This window comes from Haliotis asinina, chromosome 14, assembly GCF_037392515.1.
Source record: "Haliotis asinina isolate JCU_RB_2024 chromosome 14, JCU_Hal_asi_v2, whole genome shotgun sequence".
Lineage (NCBI taxonomy): Eukaryota > Metazoa > Mollusca > Gastropoda > Lepetellida > Haliotidae > Haliotis > Haliotis asinina.
The window spans coordinates 3,810,226-3,826,891 of NC_090293.1; the positions used below are offsets into that span (position 1 = coordinate 3,810,226).

The following is a 16,666-nucleotide window of genomic DNA, read 5'->3' on the forward strand; positions in this document are numbered from 1 at the left end:
CTTGTGCAAGCAACTAAGGTAACTCAGTTCTAAGGCTGCCGGTCTCCTAAACTAGGGGTCGGGACATCGATGATCATTAGGGACTATCAAACAGGTTTCTTTCAAAACATGCAATAATTTGGTCCTCATTCGGAAGAAACCTTTGTGCAGTTTGAGGCCAACTATTCGTCACATGACTGGAAACAGCTGTGAATTCACCACAGTGGCATTAGGGACAAATGCATGTGTGAGTTTAACGTGGCCTTTGTTACCCAAGTGCAAGTGCCTTTGAGGGTCTGAAGTCCATAACCAAGCCTTTATAATTAAATGCCTCTGCTCGACTCAACTGAAGTTGTACAATTCATATATTTTAAGAGAACAAAATGTATCTTTCGCACTGAATATTTGTCAGAAGACACCCATAAAAACGGTATTGTTTGAATGTGCTGTTGCAATCTATTTGTGTTTTCTACTGCAAGAGATCTTAGTCTAAGAGATAAGAGCGAAAATAGGAATTGATACGTTGCGGTTGATGGCCTACTGCCTTCACAGCTCAGTGGATAGAACACTGGTCTTGTAAACGAGGCATGGTGAGCTCGATTCTCACTGGAGGCTCATTTTTTCAACAGATTTCTATCAGCGAGGTGTCAGGATGCCATTGTGCTACCCAGACGGTGAACGTCCCCTCACATGCAAATCGGCCGCCAAGCAAACGTTTCAGTTGCATCAACATGAAACAATTATCAGCTTGAAAGCAAATTCTGGAACTTTGGAAAGGTAAAGAAGAGAATAAGATGAAATACCCGAGTTGCGATTGACCTACTTAATGTTTGTTCAGTTCAATATGCAACATGTGGCAATTTTCCATATCCGAATGTATTTGACTGCTTGAAGACTAGCTGAGTAATTTGCTGTGAAAATGTTCAGCTGTTTATCAGCTGCCCCGGTGGCACAATCGGTTAGCGCGCCGTACTTATAGTCAGTACCTTCCCCATGATGAGCATGGGATGAGGAATGCGGAGGTTGTGAGTTCGAGCCTCACCCGGGGCATGCTTCCTTTTCTTTATTTTTCTGACATTTTCCCAAACACTCTCACTCCCATTACACCCACCAGCGTCATGGAAGTAAGTGTGTGACAGATGAAAATACATCTTGTAAATGGCAACTGACACATTTTGAAATATGTAAAGTTTAGAATATCCCACGCCAATGGTGTTTACACAGACAGATCGTAACTGCAATCGACCACCCCGGGACCAACAGCTGTTAAAAGGATGGCAAATTGCCCCCACTTATCAGATGCCTCCATAGCTCAGTGGTTAGAGCACTGGTCTTGTAAACCAGGGGTCGTGAGTTCGATCCTCACTGGGAGCTAGATGTCTTTTGTCGCTGTTTTAAGCTTTTGGTTTTTTTCTGCAGTTGAGCTGATAAACCCTCTTCATCAGGCACCATGGTGAAGTCTTGTGCAAGCAACTAAGGTAACTCAGTTCTAAGGGTGCCGGTCTCCTAAACTAGGGGTCGGGACATCGATGATCATTTGGGACTATCAAACAGGTTTCTTTCAAAACATGCAATAATTTGGTCCTCATTCGGAAGAAACCTTTGTGCAGTTTGAGGCCAACTATTCGTCACATGACTGGAAACAGCTGTGAGTTCACCACAGTGGCATTAGGGACAAATGCATGTGTGAGTTTAACGTGGCCTTTGTTACCCAAGTGCAAGTGCCTTTGAGGGTCTGAAGTCCATAACCAAGCCTTTATAATTAAATGCCTCTACTCGACTCAACTGAAGTTGTACAATTCATATATTTTAAGAGAACAAAATGTATCTTTCGCACTGAATATTTGTCAGAAGACACCCATAAAAACGGTATTGTTTGAATGTGCTGTTGCAATCCATTTGTGTTTTCTACTGCAAGAGATCTTAGTCTTAGAGATAAGAGCGAAAATAGGAATTGATACGTTGCGGTTGATGGCCTACTGCCTTCACAGCTCAGTGGATAGAACACTGGTCTTGTAAACGAGGCATGGTGAGCTCGATTCTCACTGGAGGCTCATTTTTTCAACAGATTTCTATCAGCGAGGTGTCAGGATGCCATTGTGCTACCCAGACGGTGAACGTCCCCTCACATGCAAATCGGCCGCCAAGCAAACGTTTCAGTTGCATCAACATGAAAGAATTATCAGCTTGAAAGCAAATTCTGGAACTTTGGAAAGGTAAAGAAGAGAATAAGATGAAATACCCGAGTTGCGATTGACCTACTTAATGTTTGTTCAGTTCAATATGCAACATGTGGCAATTTTCCATATCCGAATGTATTTGACTGCTTGAAGACTAGCTGAGTAATTTGCTGTGAAAATGTTCAGCTGTTTATCAGCTGCCCCGGTGGCACAATCGGTTAGCGCGCCGTACTTATAGTCAGTACCTTCCCCATGATCAGCATGGGATGAGGAATGCGGAGGTTGTGAGTTCGAGCCTCAGCCGGGGCATGCTTCCTTTTCTTTATTTTTCTGACATTTTCCCAAACACTCTCACTCCCATTACACCCACCAGCGTCATGGAAGTAAGTGTGTGACAGATGAAAATACATCTTGTAAATGGCAACTGACACATTTTGAAATATGTGAAGTTTAGAATATCCCACGCCAATGGTGTTTACACAGGCAGATCGTAACTGCAATCGACCACCCCGGGACCAACAGCTGTTAAAAGCATGGCAAATTGCCCCCACTTATCAGATGCCTCCATAGCTCAGTGGTTAGAGCACTGGTCTTGTAAACCAGGGGTCGTGAGTTCGATCCTCACTGGGGGCTAGATGTCTTTTGTCGCTGTTTTAAGCTTTTGGGGTTTTTTTTTGCAGTTGAGCTGATAAACCCTCTTCATCAGGCACCATGGTGAAGTCTTGTGCAAGCAACTAAGGTAACTCAGTTCTAAGGCTGCCGGTCTCCTAAACTAGGGGTCGGGACATCGATGATCATTTGGGACTATCAAACAGGTTTCTTTCAAAACATGCAATAATTTGGTCCTCATTCGGAAGAAACCTTTGTGCAGTTTGAGGCCAACTATTCGTCACATGACTGGAAACAGCTGTGAATTCACCCCAGTGGCATTAGGGACAAATGCATGTGTGAGTTTAACGTGGCCTTTGTTACCCAAGTGCAAGTGCCTTTGAGGGTCTGAAGTCCATAACCAAGCCTTTATAATTAAATGCCTCTACTCGACTCAACTGAAGTTGTACAATTCATATATTTTAAGAGAACAAAATGTATCTTTCGCACTCAATATTTGTCAGAAGACACCCATAAAAACGGTATTGTTTGAATGTGCTGTTGCAATCTATTTGTGTTTTCTACTGCAAGAGATCTTAGTCTAAGAGATAAGAGCGAAAATAGGAATTGATACGTTGCGGTTGATGGCCTACTGCCTTCACAGCTCAGTGGATAGAACACTGGTCTTGTAAACGAGGCATGGTGAGCTCGATTCTCACTGGAGGCTCATATTTTCTACAGATTTCTATCAGCGAGGTGTCAGGATGCCATTGTGCTACCCAGACGGTGAACGTCCCCTCACATGCAAATCGGCCGCCAAGCAAACGTTTCAGTTGCATCAACATGAAACAATTATCAGCTTGAAAGCAAATTCTGGAACTTTGGAGAGGTAAAGAAGAGAATAAGATGAAATACCCGAGTTACGATTGACCTACTTAATGTTTGTTCAGTTCAATATGCAACATGTGGCAATTTTCCATATCCGAATGTTTTTGACTGCTTGAAGACTAGCTGAGTAATTTGCTGTGAAAATGTTCAGCTGTTTATCAGCTGCCCCGGTGGCACAATCGGTTAGCGCGCCGTACTTATAGTCAGTACCTTCCCCATGATCAGCATGGGATGAGGAATGCGGAGGTTGTGAGTTCGAGCCTCACCCGGGGCATGCTTCCTTTTCTTTATTTTTCTGACATTTTCCCAAACACTCTCACTCCCATTACACCCACCAGCGTCATGGAAGTAAGTGTGTGACAGATGAAAATACATCTTGTAAATGGCAACTGACACATTTTGAAATATGTGAAGTTTAGAATATCCCACGCCAATGGTGTTTACACAGGCAGATCGTAACTGCAATCGACCACCCCGGGACCAACAGCTGTTAAAAGCATGGCAAATTGCCCCCACTTATCAGATGCCTCCATAGCTCAGTGGTTAGAGCACTGGTCTTGTAAACCAGGGGTCGTGAGTTCGATCCTCACTGGGAGCTAGATGTCTTTTGTCGCTGTTTTAAGCTTTTGGGGTTTTTTTTTGCAGTTGAGCTGATAAACCCTCTTCATCAGGCACCATGGTGAAGTCTTGTGCAAGCAACTAAGGTAACTCAGTTCTAAGGGTGCCGGTCTCCTAAACTAGGGGTCGGGACATCGATGATCATTTGGGACTATCAAACAGGTTTCTTTCAAAACATGCAATAATTTGGTCCACATTCGGAAGAAACCTTTGTGCAGTTTGAGGCCAACTATTCGTCACATGACTGGAAACAGCTGTGAATTCACCACAGTGGCATTAGAGACAAATGCATGTGTGAGTTTAACGTGGCCTTTGTTACCCAAGTGCAAGTGCCTTTGAGGGTCTGAAGTCCATAACCAAGCCTTTATAATTAAATGCCTCTACTCGACTCAACTGAAGTTGTACAATTCATATATTTTAAGAGAACAAAATGTATCTTTCGCACTGAATATTTGTCAGAAGACACCCATAAAAACGGTATTGTTTGAATGTGCTGTTGCAATCTATTTGTGTTTTCTACTGCAAGAGATCTTAGTCTAAGAGATAAGAGCGAAAATAGGAATTGATACGTTGCGGTTGATGGCCTACTGCCTTCACAGCTCAGTGGATAGAACACTGGTCTTGTAAACGAGGCATGGTGAGCTCGATTCTCACTGGAGGCTCATATTTTCTACAGATTTCTATCAGCGAGGTGTCAGGATGCCATTGTGCTACCCAGACGGTGAACGTCCCCTCACATGCAAATCGGCCGCCAAGCAAACGTTTCAGTTGCATCAACATGAAAGAATTATCAGCTTGAAAGCAAATTCTGGAACTTTGGAGAGGTAAAGAAGAGAATAAGATGAAATACCCGAGTTGCGATTGACCTACTTAATGTTTGTTCAGTTCAATATGCAACATGTGGCAATTTTCCATATCCGAATGTTTTTGACTGCTTGAAGACTAGCTGAGTAATTTGCTGTGAAAATGTTCAGCTGTTTATCAGCTGCCCCGGTGGCACAATCGGTTAGCGCGCCGTACTTATAGTCAGTACCTTCCCCATGATCAGCATGGGATGAGGAATGCGGAGGTTTTGAGTTCGAGCCTCACCCGGGGCATGCTTCCTTTTCTTTATTTTTCTGACATTTTCCCAAACACTCTCACTCCCATTACACCCACCAGCGTCATGGAAGTAAGTGTGTGACAGATGACAATACATCTTGTAAATGGCAACTGACACATTTTGAAATATGTGAAGTTTAGAATATCCCACGCCAATGGTGTTTACACAGGCAGATCGTAACTGCAATCGACCACCCCGGGACCAACAGCTGTTAAAAGCATGGCAAATTGCCCCCACTTATCAGATGCCTCCATAGCTCAGTGGTTAGAGCACTGGTCTTGTAAACCAGGGGTCGTGAGTTCGATCCTCACTGGGGGCTAGATGTCTTTTGTCGCTGTTTTAAGCTTTTGGGTTTTTTTTTTGCAGTTGAGCTGATAAACCCTCTTCATCAGGCACCATGGTGAAGTCTTGTGCAAGCAACTAAGGTAACTCAGTTCTAAGGGTGCCGGTCTCCTAAACTAGGGGTCGGGACATCGATGATCATTTGGGACTATCAAACAGGTTTCTTTCAAAACATGCAATAATTTGGTCCACATTCGGAAGAAACCTTTGTGCAGTTTGAGGCCAACTATTCGTCACATGACTGGAAACAGCTGTGAATTCACCACAGTGGCATTAGAGACAAATGCATGTGTGAGTTTAACGTGGCCTTTGTTACCCAAGTGCAAGTGCCTTTGAGGGTCTGAAGTCCATAACCAAGCCTTTATAATTAAATGCCTCTACTCGACTCAACTGAAGTTGTACAATTCATATATTTTAAGAGAACAAAATGTATCTTTCGCACTGAATATTTGTCAGAAGACACCCATAAAAACGGTATTGTTTGAATGTGCTGTTGCAATCTATTTGTGTTTTCTACTGCAAGAGATCTTAGTCTAAGAGATAAGAGCGAAAATAGGAATTGATACGTTGCGGTTGATGGCCTACTGCCTTCACAGCTCAGTGGATAGAACACTGGTCCTGTAAACGAGGCATGGTGAGCTCGATTCTCACTGGAGGCTCATATTTTCTACAGATTTCTATCAGCGAGGTGTCAGGATGCCATTGTGCTACCCAGACGGTGAACGTCCCCTCACATGCAAATCGGCCGCCAAGCAAACGTTTCAGTTGCATCAACATGAAAGAATTATCAGCTTGAAAGCAAATTCTGGAACTTTGGAGAGGTAAAGAAGAGAATAAGATGAAATACCCGAGTTGCGATTGACCTACTTAATGTTTGTTCAGTTCAATATGCAACATGTGGCAATTTTCCATATCCGAATGTTTTTGACTGCTTGAAGACTAGCTGAGTAATTTGCTGTGAAAATGTTCAGCTGTTTATCAGCTGCCCCGGTGGCACAATCGGTTAGCGCGCCGTACTTATAGTCAGTACCTTCCCCATGATCAGCATGGGATGAGGAATGCGGAGGTTTTGAGTTCGAGCCTCACCCGGGGCATGCTTCCTTTTCTTTATTTTTCTGACATTTTCCCAAACACTCTCACTCCCATTACACCCACCAGCGTCATGGAAGTAAGTGTGTGACAGATGACAATACATCTTGTAAATGGCAACTGACACATTTTGAAATATGTGAAGTTTAGAATATCCCACGCCAATGGTGTTTACACAGGCAGATCGTAACTGCAATCGACCACCCCGGGACCAACAGCTGTTAAAAGCATGGCAAATTGCCCCCACTTATCAGATGCCTCCATAGCTCAGTGGTTAGAGCACTGGTCTTGTAAACCAGGGGTCGTGAGTTCGATCCTCACTGGGGGCTAGATGTCTTTTGTCGCTGTTTTAAGCTTTTGGGGGTTTTTTTTGCAGTTGAGCTGATAAACCCTCTTCATCAGGCACCATGGTGAAGTCTTGTGCAAGCAACTAAGGTAACTCAGTTCTAAGGGTGCCGGTCTCCTAAACTAGGGGTCGGGACATCGATGATCATTTGGGACTATCAAACAGGTTTCTTTCAAAACATGCAATAATTTGGTCCACATTCGGAAGAAACCTTTGTGCAGTTTGAGGCCAACTATTCGTCACATGACTGGAAACAGCTGTGAATTCACCACAGTGGCATTAGAGACAAATGCATGTGTGAGTTTAACGTGGCCTTTGTTACCCAAGTGCAAGTGCCTTTGAGGGTCTGAAGTCCATAACCAAGCCTTTATAATTAAATGCCTCTACTCGACTCAACTGAAGTTGTACAATTCATATATTTTAAGAGAACAAAATGTATCTTTCGCACTGAATATTTGTCAGAAGACACCCATAAAAACGGTATTGTTTGAATGTGCTGTTGCAATCTATTTGTGTTTTCTACTGCAAGAGATCTTAGTCTAAGAGATAAGAGCGAAAATAGGAATTGATACGTTGCGGTTGATGGCCTACTGCCTTCACAGCTCAGTGGATAGAACACTGGTCCTGTAAACGAGGCATGGTGAGCTCGATTCTCACTGGAGGCTCATATTTTCTACAGATTTCTATCAGCGAGGTGTCAGGATGCCATTGTGCTACCCAGACGGTGAACGTCCCCTCACATGCAAATCGGCCGCCAAGCAAACGTTTCAGTTGCATCAACATGAAAGAATTATCAGCTTGAAAGCAAATTCTGGAACTTTGGAGAGGTAAAGAAGAGAATAAGATGAAATACCCGAGTTGCGATTGACCTACTTAATGTTTGTTCAGTTCAATATGCAACATGTGGCAATTTTCCATATCCGAATGTTTTTGACTGCTTGAAGACTAGCTGAGTAATTTGCTGTGAAAATGTTCAGCTGTTTATCAGCTGCCCCGGTGGCACAATCGGTTAGCGCGCCGTACTTATAGTCAGTACCTTCCCCATGATCAGCATGGGATGAGGAATGCGGAGGTTTTGAGTTCGAGCCTCACCCGGGGCATGCTTCCTTTTCTTTATTTTTCTGACATTTTCCCAAACACTCTCACTCCCATTACACCCACCAGCGTCATGGAAGTAAGTGTGTGACAGATGACAATACATCTTGTAAATGGCAACTGACACATTTTGAAATATGTGAAGTTTAGAATATCCCACGCCAATGGTGTTTACACAGGCAGATCGTAACTGCAATCGACCACCCCGGGACCAACAGCTGTTAAAAGCATGGCAAATTGCCCCCACTTATCAGATGCCTCCATAGCTCAGTGGTTAGAGCACTGGTCTTGTAAACCAGGGGTCGTGAGTTCGATCCTCACTGGGGGCTAGATGTCTTTTGTCGCTGTTTTAAGCTTTTGGGGTTTTTTTTGCAGTTGAGCTGATAAACCCTCTTCATCAGGCACCATGGTGAAGTCTTGTGCAAGCAACTAAGGTAACTCAGTTCTAAGGGTGCCGGTCTCCTAAACTAGGGGTCGGGACATCGTGATCATTTGGGACTATCAAACAGGTTTCTTTCAAAACATGCAATAATTTGGTCCTCATTCGGAAGAAACCTTTGTGCAGTTTGAGGCCAACTATTCGTCACATGACTGGAAACAGCTGTGAATTCACCACAGTGGCATTAGGGACAAATGCATGTGTGAGTTTAACGTGGCCTTTGTTACCCAAGTGCAAGTGCCTTTGAGGGTCTGAAGTCCATAACCAAGCCTTTATAATTAAATGCCTCTACTCGACTCAACTGAAGTTGTACAATTCATATATTTTAAGTGAACAAAATGTATCTTTCGCACTCAATATTTGTCAGAAGACACCCATAAAAACGGTATTGTTTGAATGTGCTGTTGCAATCTATTTGTGTTTTCTACTGCAAGAGATCTTAGTCTAAGAGATAAGAGCAAAAATAGGAATTGATACGTTGCGGTTGATGGCCTACTGCCTTCACAGCTCAGTGGATAGAACACTGGTCTTGTAAACGAGGCATGGTGAGCTCGATTCTCACTGGAGGCTCATATTTTCTACAGATTTCTATCAGCGAGGTGTCAGGATGCCATTGTGCTACCCAGACGGTGAACGTCCCCTCACATGCAAATCGGCCGCCAAGCAAACGTTTCAGTTGCATCAACATGAAAGAATTATCAGCTTGAAAGCAAATTCTGGAACTTTGGAGAGGTAAAGAAGAGAATAAGATGAAATACCCGAGTTGCGATTGACCTACTTAATGTTTGTTCAGTTCAATATGCAACATGTGGCAATTTTCCATATCCGAATGTATTTGACTGCTTGAAGACTAGCTGAGTAATTTGCTGTGAAAATGTTCAGCTGTTTATCAGCTGCCCCGGTGGCACAATCGGTTAGCGCGCCGTACTTATAGTCAGTACCTTCCCCATAATCAGCATGGGATGAGGAATGCGGAGGTTTTGAGTTCGAGCCTCACCCGGGGCATGCTTCCTTTTCTTTATTTTTCTGACATTTTCCCAAACACTCTCACTCCCATTACACCCACCAGCGTCATGGAAGTAAGTGTGTGACAGATGACAATACATCTTGTAAATGGCAACTGACACATTTTGAAATATGTGAAGTTTAGAATATCCCACGCCAATGGTGTTTACACAGGCAGATCGTAACTGCAATCGACCACCCCGGGACCAACAGCTGTTAAAAGCATGGCAAATTGCCCCCCACTTATCAGATGCCTCCATAGCTCAGTGGTTAGAGCACTGGTCTTGTAAACCAGGGGTCGTGAGTTCGATCCTCACTGGGGGCTAGATGTCTTTTGTCGCTGTTTTAAGCTTTTGGGGTTTTTTTTGCAGTTGAGCTGATAAACCCTCTCCATCAGGCACCATGGTGAAGTCTTGTGCAAGCAACTAAGGTAACTCAGTTCTAAGGGTGCCGGTCTCCTAAACTAGGGGTCGGGACATCGATGATCATTTGGGACTATCAAACAGGTTTCTTTCAAAACATGCAATAATTTGGTCCTCATTCGGAAGAAACCTTTGTGCAGTTTGAGGCCAACTATTCGTCACATGACTGGAAACAGCTGTGAATTCACCACAGTGGCATTAGGGACAAATGCATGTGTGAGTTTAACGTGGCCTTTGTTACCCAAGTGCAAGTGCCTTTGAGGGTCTGAAGTCCATAACCAAGCCTTTATAATTAAATGCCTCTACTCGACTCAACTGAAGTTGTACAATTCATATATTTTAAGAGAACAAAATGTATCTTTCGCACTCAATATTTGTCAGAAGACACCCATAAAAACGGTATTGTTTGAATTTGCTGTTGCAATCTATTTGTGTTTTCTACTGCAAGAGATCTTAGTCTAAGAGATAAGAGCGAAAATAGGAATTGATACGTTGCGGTTGATGGCCTACTGCCTTCACAGCTCAGTGGATAGAACACTGGTCCTGTAAACGAGGCATGGTGAGCTCGATTCTCACTGGAGGCTCATATTTTCTACAGATTTCTATCAGCGAGGTGTCAGGATGCCATTGTGCTACCCAGACGGTGAACGTCCCCTCACATGCAAATCGGCCGCCAAGCAAACGTTTCAGTTGCATCAACATGAAAGAATTATCAGCTTGAAAGCAAATTCTGGAACTTTGGAGAGGTAAAGAAGAGAATAAGATGAAATACCCGAGTTACGATTGACCTACTTAATGTTTGTTCAGTTCAATATGCAACATGTGGCAATTTTCCATATCCGAATGTTTTTGACTGCTTGAAGACTAGCTGAGTAATTTGCTGTGAAAATGTTCAGCTGTTTATCAGCTGCCCCGGTGGCACAATCGGTTAGCGCGCCGTACTTATAGTCAGTACCTTCCCCATGATCAGCATGGGATGAGGAATGCGGAGGTTGTGAGTTCGAGCCTCACCCGGGGCATGCTTCCTTTTCTTTTTTTTTCTGACATTTTCCCAAACACTCTCACTCCCATTACACCCACCAACGTCATGGAAGTAAGTGTGTGACAGATGAAAATACATCTTGTAAATGGCAACTGACACATTTTGAAATATGTGAAGTTTAGAATATCCCACGCCAATGGTGTTTACACAGGCAGATCGTAACTGCAATCGACCACCCCGGGACCAACAGCTGTTAAAAGCATGGCAAATTGCCCCCACTTATCAGATGCCTCCATAGCTCAGTGGTTAGAGCACTGGTCTTGTAAACCAGGGGTCGTGAGTTCGATCCTCACTGGGGGCTAGATGTCTTTTGTCGCTGTTTTAAGCTTTTGGGGTTTTTTTTGCAGTTGAGCTGATAAACCCTCTCCATCAGGCACCATGGTGAAGTCTTGTGCAAGCAACTAAGGTAACTCAGTTCTAAGGCTGCCGGTCTCCTAAACTAGGGGTCGGGACATCGATGATCATTTGGGACTATCAAACAGGTTTCTTTCAAAACATGCAATAATTTGGTCCTCATTCGGAAGAAACCTTTGTGCAGTTTGAGGCCAACTATTCGTCACATGACTGGAAACAGCTGTGAGTTCACCCCAGTGGCATTAGGGACAAATGCATGTGTGAGTTTAACGTGGCCTTTGTTACCCAAGTGCAAGTGCCTTTGAGGGTCTGAAGTCCATAACCAAGCCTTTATAATTAAATGCCTCTACTCGACTCAACTGAAGTTGTACAATTCATATATTTTAAGTGAATAAAATGTATCTTTCGCACTCAATATTTGTCAGAAGACACCCATAAAAACGGTATTGTTTGAATGTGCTGTTGCAATCTATTTGTGTTTTCTACTGCAAGAGATCTTAGTCTAAGAGATAAGAGCGAAAATAGGAATTGATACGTTGCGGTTGATGGCCTACTGCCTTCACAGCTCAGTGGATAGAACACTGGTCCTGTAAACGAGGCATGGTGAGCTCGATTCTCACTGGAGGCTCATATTTTCTACAGATTTCTATCAGCGAGGTGTCAGGATGCCATTGTGCTACCCAGACGGTGAACGTCCCCTCACATGCAAATCGGCCGCCAAGCAAACGTTTCAGTTGCATCAACATGAAAGAATTATCAGCTTGAAAGCAAATTCTGGAACTTTGGAGAGGTAAAGAAGAGAATAAGATGAAATACCCGAGTTACGATTGACCTACTTAATGTTTGTTCAGTTCAATATGCAACATGTGGCAATTTTCCATATCCGAATGTTTTTGACTGCTTGAAGACTAGCTGAGTAATTTGCTGTGAAAATGTTCAGCTGTTTATCAGCTGCCCCGGTGGCACAATCGGTTAGCGCGCCGTACTTATAGTCAGTACCTTCCCCATGATCAGCATGGGATGAGGAATGCGGAGGTTGTGAGTTCGAGCCTCACCCGGGGCATGCTTCCTTTTCTTTTTTTTTCTGACATTTTCCCAAACACTCTCACTCCCATTACACCCACCAACGTCATGGAAGTAAGTGTGTGACAGATGAAAATACATCTTGTAAATGGCAACTGACACATTTTGAAATATGTGAAGTTTAGAATATCCCACGCCAATGGTGTTTACACAGGCAGATCGTAACTGCAATCGACCACCCCGGGACCAACAGCTGTTAAAAGCATGGCAAATTGCCCCCACTTATCAGATGCCTCCATAGCTCAGTGGTTAGAGCACTGGTCTTGTAAACCAGGGGTCGTGAGTTCGATCCTCACTGGGGGCTAGATGTCTTTTGTCGCTGTTTTAAGCTTTTGGGGTTTTTTTTGCAGTTGAGCTGATAAACCCTCTCCATCAGGCACCATGGTGAAGTCTTGTGCAAGCAACTAAGGTAACTCAGTTCTAAGGCTGCCGGTCTCCTAAACTAGGGGTCGGGACATCGATGATCATTTGGGACTATCAAACAGGTTTCTTTCAAAACATGCAATAATTTGGTCCTCATTCGGAAGAAACCTTTGTGCAGTTTGAGGCCAACTATTCGTCACATGACTGGAAACAGCTGTGAGTTCACCCCAGTGGCATTAGGGACAAATGCATGTGTGAGTTTAACGTGGCCTTTGTTACCCAAGTGCAAGTGCCTTTGAGGGTCTGAAGTCCATAACCAAGCCTTTATAATTAAATGCCTCTACTCGACTCAACTGAAGTTGTACAATTCATATATTTTAAGTGAATAAAATGTATCTTTCGCACTGAATATTTGTCAGAAGACACCCATAAAAACGGTATTGTTTGAATGTGCTGTTGCAATCTATTTGTGTTTTCTACTGCAAGAGATCTTAGTCTAAGAGATAAGAGCGAAAATAGGAATTGATACGTTGCGGTTGATGGCCTACTGCCTTCAAAGATTAGTGGATAGAACACTGGTCTTGTAAACGAGGCATGGTGAGCTCGATTCTCACTGGAGGCTCATTTTGTTCTACAGATTTCTATCAGCGAGGTGTCAGGATGCCATTGTGCTACCCAGACGGTGAACGTCCCCTCACATGCAAATCGGCCGCCAAGCAAACGTTTCAGTTGCATCAACATGAAAGAATTATCAGCTTGAAAGCAAATTCTGGAACTTTGGAAAGGTAAAGAAGAGAATAAGATGAAATACCCGAGTTGCGATTGACCTACTTAATGTTTGTTCAGTTCAATATGCAACATGTGGCAATTTTCCATATCCGAATGTATTTGACTGCTTGAAGACTAGCTGAGTAATTTGCTGTGAAAATGTTCAGCTGTTTATCAGCTGCCCCGGTGGCACAATCGGTTAGCGCGCCGTACTTATTGTCAGTACCTTCCCCATGATCAGCATGGGATGAGGAATGCGGAGGTTGTGAGTTCGAGCCTCACCCGGGGCATGCTTCCTTTTCTTTATTTTTCTGACATTTTCCCAAACACTCTCACTCCCATTACACCCACCAGCGTCATGGAAGTAAGTGTGTGACAGATGAAAATACATCTTGTAAATGGCAACTGACACATTTTGAAATATGTGAAGTTTAGAATATCCCACGCCAATGGTGTTTACACAGGCAGATCGTAACTGCAATCGACCACCCCGGGACCAACAGCTGTTAAAAGCATGGCAAATTGCCCCCACTTATCAGATGCCTCCATAGCTCAGTGGTTAGAGCACTGGTCTTGTAAACCAGGGGTCGTGAGTTCGATCCTCACTGGTGGCTAGATGTCTTTTGTCGCTGTTTTAAGCTTTTGGGGGTTTTTTTTGCAGTTGAGCATATAAACCCTCTTCATCAGGCACCATGGTGAAGTCTTGTGCAAGCAACTAAGGTAACTCAGTTCTAAGGCTGCCGGTCTCCTAAACTAGGGGTCGGGACATCGATGATCATTTGGGACTATCAAACAGGTTTCTTTCAAAACATGCAATAATTTGGTCCTCATTCGGAAGAAACCTTTGTGCAGTTTGAGGCCAACTATTCGTCACATGACTGGAAACAGCTGTGAGTTCACCCCAGTGGCATTAGGGACAAATGCATGTGTGAGTTTAACGTGGCCTTTGTTACCCAAGTGCAAGTGCCTTTGAGGGTCTGAAGTCCATAACCAAGCCTTTATAATTAAATGCCTCTACTCGACTCAACTGAAGTTGTACAATTCATATATTTTAAGTGAACAAAATGTATCTTTCGCACTCAATATTTGTCAGAAGACACCCATAAAAACGGTATTGTTTGAATGTGCTGTTGCAATCTATTTGTGTTTTCTACTGCAAGAGATCTTAGTCTAAGAGATAAGAGCGAAAATAGGAATTGATACGTTGCGGTTGATGGCCTACTGCCTTCAAAGATTAGTGGATAGAACACTGGTCTTGTAAACGAGGCATGGTGAGCTCGATTCTCACTGGAGGCTCATTTTTTTCTACAGATTTCTATCAGCGAGGTGTCAGGATGCCATTGTGCTACCCAGACGGTGAACGTCCCCTCACATGCAAATCGGCCGCCAAGCAAACGTTTCAGTTGCATCAACATGAAAGAATTATCAGCTTGAAAGCAAATTCTGGAACTTTGGAAAGGTAAAGAAGAGAATAAGATGAAATACCCGAGTTGCGATTGACCTACTTAATGTTTGTTCAGTTCAATATGCAACATGTGGCAATTTTCCATATCCGAATGTATTTGACTGCTTGAAGACTAGCTGAGTAATTTGCTGTGAAAATGTTCAGCTGTTTATCAGCTGCCCCGGTGGCACAATCGGTTAGCGCGCCGTACTTATTGTCAGTACCTTCCCCATGATGAGCATGGGATGAGGAATGCGGAGGTTGTGAGTTCGAGCCTCACCCGGGGCATGCTTCCTTTTCTTTATTTTTCTGACATTTTCCCAAACACTCTCACTCCCATTACACCCACCAGCGTCATGGAAGTAAGTGTGTGACAGATGAAAATACATCTTGTAAATGGCAACTGACACATTTTGAAATATGTGAAGTTTAGAATATCCCACGCCAATGGTGTTTACACAGGCAGATCGTAACTGCAATCGACCACCCCGGGACCAACAGCTGTTAAAAGCATGGCAAATTGCCACCACTTATCAGATGCCTCCATAGCTCAGTGGTTAGAGCACTGGTCTTGTAAACCAGGGGTCGTGAGTTCGATCCTCACTGGGGGCTAGATGTCTTTTGTCGCTGTTTTAAGCTTTTGGGTTTTTTTTTGCAGTTGAGCATATAAACCCTCTTCATCAGGCACCATGGTGAAGTCTTGTGCAAGCAACTAAGGTAACTCAGTTCTAAGGCTGCCGGTCTCCTAAACTAGGGGTCGGGACATCGATGATCATTTGGGACTATCAAACAGGTTTCTTTCAAAACATGCAATAATTTGGTCCTCATTCGGAAGAAACCTTTGTGCAGTTTGAGGCCAACTATTCGTCACATGACTGGAAACAGCTGTGAGTTCACCCCAGTGGCATTAGGGACAAATGCATGTGTGAGTTTAACGTGGCCTTTGTTACCCAAGTGCAAGTGCCTTTGAGGGTCTGAAGTCCATAACCAAGCCTTTATAATTAAATGCCTCTACTCGACTCAACTGAAGTTGTACAATTCATATATTTTAAGTGAACAAAATGTATCTTTCGCACTCAATATTTGTCAGAAGACACCCATAAAAACGGTATTGTTTGAATGTGCTGTTGCAATCTATTTGTGTTTTCTACTGCAAGAGATCTTAGTCTAAGAGATAAGAGCGAAAATAGGAATTGATACGTTGCGGTTGATGGCCTACTGCCTTCATAGCTCAGTGGATAGAACACTGGTCTTGTAAACGAGGCATGGTGAGCTCGATTCTCACTGGAGGCTCATTGTTTTCTACAGATTTCTATCAGCGAGGTGTCAGGATGCCATTGTGCTACCCAGACGGTGAACGTCCCCTCACATGCAAATCGGCCGCCAAGCAAACGTTTCAGTTGCATCAACATGAAAGAATTATCAGCTTGAAAGCAAATTCTGGAACTTTGGAAAGGTAAAGAAGAGAATAAGATGAAATACCCGAGTTGCGATTGACCTACTTAATGTTTGTTCAGTT

General features: G+C 43.5%; 22 non-coding genes across 22 annotated transcripts; all 22 read left to right on the top strand.

The window, feature by feature from the left end:
* Positions 1 to 919: 919 nt before the first annotated feature.
* Trnai-uau (transfer RNA isoleucine (anticodon UAU)) lies at positions 920 to 1,029 on the top strand. Its single transcript has 2 exons — positions 920 to 957; positions 994 to 1,029. It is a non-coding gene; the product is annotated as a tRNA-Ile (tRNA).
* A 251-nt stretch (positions 1,030 to 1,280) lies between these two features.
* On the top strand, positions 1,281 to 1,353 carry Trnat-ugu (transfer RNA threonine (anticodon UGU)). Its single transcript has one exon. It is a non-coding gene; the product is annotated as a tRNA-Thr (tRNA).
* Positions 1,354 to 2,358: 1,005 nt separating this feature from the next.
* Trnai-uau (transfer RNA isoleucine (anticodon UAU)) lies at positions 2,359 to 2,468 on the top strand. The gene is made up of 2 exons: positions 2,359 to 2,396; positions 2,433 to 2,468. It is a non-coding gene; the product is annotated as a tRNA-Ile (tRNA).
* A 251-nt stretch (positions 2,469 to 2,719) lies between these two features.
* Trnat-ugu (transfer RNA threonine (anticodon UGU)) lies at positions 2,720 to 2,792 on the top strand. Its single transcript has one exon. It is a non-coding gene; the product is annotated as a tRNA-Thr (tRNA).
* A 1,007-nt stretch (positions 2,793 to 3,799) lies between these two features.
* On the top strand, positions 3,800 to 3,909 carry Trnai-uau (transfer RNA isoleucine (anticodon UAU)). The gene is made up of 2 exons: positions 3,800 to 3,837; positions 3,874 to 3,909. It is a non-coding gene; the product is annotated as a tRNA-Ile (tRNA).
* A 251-nt stretch (positions 3,910 to 4,160) lies between these two features.
* On the top strand, positions 4,161 to 4,233 carry Trnat-ugu (transfer RNA threonine (anticodon UGU)). The gene has a single exon. It is a non-coding gene; the product is annotated as a tRNA-Thr (tRNA).
* A 1,007-nt stretch (positions 4,234 to 5,240) lies between these two features.
* Trnai-uau (transfer RNA isoleucine (anticodon UAU)) lies at positions 5,241 to 5,350 on the top strand. Its single transcript has 2 exons — positions 5,241 to 5,278; positions 5,315 to 5,350. It is a non-coding gene; the product is annotated as a tRNA-Ile (tRNA).
* A 251-nt stretch (positions 5,351 to 5,601) lies between these two features.
* On the top strand, positions 5,602 to 5,674 carry Trnat-ugu (transfer RNA threonine (anticodon UGU)). The gene has a single exon. It is a non-coding gene; the product is annotated as a tRNA-Thr (tRNA).
* Positions 5,675 to 6,681: 1,007 nt separating this feature from the next.
* On the top strand, positions 6,682 to 6,791 carry Trnai-uau (transfer RNA isoleucine (anticodon UAU)). The gene is made up of 2 exons: positions 6,682 to 6,719; positions 6,756 to 6,791. It is a non-coding gene; the product is annotated as a tRNA-Ile (tRNA).
* A 251-nt stretch (positions 6,792 to 7,042) lies between these two features.
* On the top strand, positions 7,043 to 7,115 carry Trnat-ugu (transfer RNA threonine (anticodon UGU)). The gene has a single exon. It is a non-coding gene; the product is annotated as a tRNA-Thr (tRNA).
* A 1,007-nt stretch (positions 7,116 to 8,122) lies between these two features.
* On the top strand, positions 8,123 to 8,232 carry Trnai-uau (transfer RNA isoleucine (anticodon UAU)). Its single transcript has 2 exons — positions 8,123 to 8,160; positions 8,197 to 8,232. It is a non-coding gene; the product is annotated as a tRNA-Ile (tRNA).
* A 251-nt stretch (positions 8,233 to 8,483) lies between these two features.
* Positions 8,484 to 8,556, top strand: Trnat-ugu (transfer RNA threonine (anticodon UGU)). Its single transcript has one exon. It is a non-coding gene; the product is annotated as a tRNA-Thr (tRNA).
* A 1,005-nt stretch (positions 8,557 to 9,561) lies between these two features.
* Trnai-uau (transfer RNA isoleucine (anticodon UAU)) lies at positions 9,562 to 9,671 on the top strand. Its single transcript has 2 exons — positions 9,562 to 9,599; positions 9,636 to 9,671. It is a non-coding gene; the product is annotated as a tRNA-Ile (tRNA).
* Positions 9,672 to 9,923: 252 nt separating this feature from the next.
* Trnat-ugu (transfer RNA threonine (anticodon UGU)) lies at positions 9,924 to 9,996 on the top strand. The gene has a single exon. It is a non-coding gene; the product is annotated as a tRNA-Thr (tRNA).
* A 1,006-nt stretch (positions 9,997 to 11,002) lies between these two features.
* On the top strand, positions 11,003 to 11,112 carry Trnai-uau (transfer RNA isoleucine (anticodon UAU)). The gene is made up of 2 exons: positions 11,003 to 11,040; positions 11,077 to 11,112. It is a non-coding gene; the product is annotated as a tRNA-Ile (tRNA).
* Positions 11,113 to 11,363: 251 nt separating this feature from the next.
* Positions 11,364 to 11,436, top strand: Trnat-ugu (transfer RNA threonine (anticodon UGU)). The gene has a single exon. It is a non-coding gene; the product is annotated as a tRNA-Thr (tRNA).
* A 1,006-nt stretch (positions 11,437 to 12,442) lies between these two features.
* Positions 12,443 to 12,552, top strand: Trnai-uau (transfer RNA isoleucine (anticodon UAU)). The gene is made up of 2 exons: positions 12,443 to 12,480; positions 12,517 to 12,552. It is a non-coding gene; the product is annotated as a tRNA-Ile (tRNA).
* Positions 12,553 to 12,803: 251 nt separating this feature from the next.
* On the top strand, positions 12,804 to 12,876 carry Trnat-ugu (transfer RNA threonine (anticodon UGU)). The gene has a single exon. It is a non-coding gene; the product is annotated as a tRNA-Thr (tRNA).
* Positions 12,877 to 13,883: 1,007 nt separating this feature from the next.
* On the top strand, positions 13,884 to 13,993 carry Trnai-uau (transfer RNA isoleucine (anticodon UAU)). The gene is made up of 2 exons: positions 13,884 to 13,921; positions 13,958 to 13,993. It is a non-coding gene; the product is annotated as a tRNA-Ile (tRNA).
* Positions 13,994 to 14,244: 251 nt separating this feature from the next.
* On the top strand, positions 14,245 to 14,317 carry Trnat-ugu (transfer RNA threonine (anticodon UGU)). The gene has a single exon. It is a non-coding gene; the product is annotated as a tRNA-Thr (tRNA).
* A 1,008-nt stretch (positions 14,318 to 15,325) lies between these two features.
* On the top strand, positions 15,326 to 15,435 carry Trnai-uau (transfer RNA isoleucine (anticodon UAU)). Its single transcript has 2 exons — positions 15,326 to 15,363; positions 15,400 to 15,435. It is a non-coding gene; the product is annotated as a tRNA-Ile (tRNA).
* A 251-nt stretch (positions 15,436 to 15,686) lies between these two features.
* Positions 15,687 to 15,759, top strand: Trnat-ugu (transfer RNA threonine (anticodon UGU)). The gene has a single exon. It is a non-coding gene; the product is annotated as a tRNA-Thr (tRNA).
* The last annotated feature ends 907 nt before the right edge of the window (positions 15,760 to 16,666 follow it).